The sequence below is a fragment of the Phaethon lepturus genome, unplaced genomic scaffold (assembly GCF_000687285.1).
Source record: "Phaethon lepturus isolate BGI_N335 unplaced genomic scaffold, ASM68728v1 scaffold10294, whole genome shotgun sequence".
NCBI classification, from domain to species: Eukaryota; Metazoa; Chordata; class Aves; order Phaethontiformes; family Phaethontidae; genus Phaethon; species Phaethon lepturus.
The window spans coordinates 101356-102972 of NW_010535548.1; positions in this window are offsets into that span (position 1 = coordinate 101356).

Genomic DNA, 1617 nt, shown 5'->3' on the forward strand with positions numbered 1-1617 from the left:
AGAGTATTTGTGGCTGTCTTGACTGATCTATGACAATTAAGAGAATTTTAGAAATGGATTATAGAAAAGTTTTCTTAAATCCTTGCAATTAATATAGAACATTAATGTAAGTACTAGCCAGTCAGCCTTGAATTCCTGTTTCCATCATCCTTTCAACCTGCAGCTCAGGCTAAACAGTAAAAATCTTCTTAAAAACCTGCTGCATATTCTCATGTTCTGTGAATAGTAAAATGTTCAAAGGTGCATCCCACAGGATCACAGGCACTGAACAGTGCTCTAAAGGGTTCAGGATGTGTCAATGCAGTCCAGAAAGGCTCCAAAAGCAATGGGCAAAGGCTAGTTTTTGTGGACAAGACAGTGGGCTTTCCTCTATTTTCCAGTTCTTGGCAACAGGTATTTTTAAAGCATGCTTAACACACGTTATATATTTGGCCGTTAGACTATTGGTAAACTGTCAGTGTTAGACCAGGAGGGAAAGAACATTGGGGAAAATATGGCCCTTTTGACATTCTGAGAGTCGGAAGGAGAGATTTCAATTCCCAGATAATGACATGGCTCCAGCCTTCTAGGACAACCCGTACTAACCATTCATTCCTACTCCTTTCCTCCTTGAAAAGGATTGCTGAGGGATGCAAGGCCAAGAGAGATACAAAGGCTATATATGCCCACATGATCTTCAGCTACAGGACTGCCCGGGCTGAATTAATTCAGACTAGTGTTAAGTGCCATTCCAAACAGCTTAGGTTTCAACCCCATGCTGCCATGCACACTGGATCAAGCCTTAAGCTCAGTTCAACTTAACTCAGCCAAGGACATTCCAGTGGACATCCACCAAGAGAAGTGCAAATTAAAAATGTTGTCTCAAGCTTTCAAAAAGGTTTCAAAGTACTTCTCCCCCTTCTCTAATTTTGATAAAGCAAATTTGTCCACAAAGAATAATTCATTTTTTTGTCCACAGACATTTTCTGTCAAGTAACTTCTACGCAGAAAAAGTTAAAAAAATTCAAAGGCATCTTTAAAATTTACTTTTTATTGTGAATTCTTTACACCTACAGAATAGACATGAGTAATCTAAAACATTTTATAGAGAAACAAGAGTAAAAAAAGTCAGGTGAGGAGTTGTTTGTAATTATATCCCTGTCATCCTTAGGATATTGGTTTTAAATTCTCTCCTCAGCTCCTTTTTAATCTAATGATTTTTCTCCTACATCTCATCACCCTTGACTGCAGTGACAAAGACACAAAACATATCTTTTAACATGGCCGTAAGTGGCTTTTCATGGAGACATAGATAATAGCTTATCTGATTTATAGGACAATTTTCTTGCCATGTGTTTGAAAGTCTGAAGAGATGGAGGATCTGTTCCTCAAATACTTTACTTCAAGCACCAAGATAAGAGAGTTCTACTGGAAAGAATGTAAGTCAGCCCAGTCCGAGACAGTTGCATGCCTTTCTAGAGATGGAATATAATTCAACACCGGAGGAATTCCTCAGATTGAAGCACACCTTTCTCCTCCCTTCCCTGGTAGGGCCACCGAAGTCAAAAGAAGGAGCTTTTGCTTCCCTTGGCTACAGCAAAACTGCTATAATCATATAGCTGCACCATTCACAGTCAG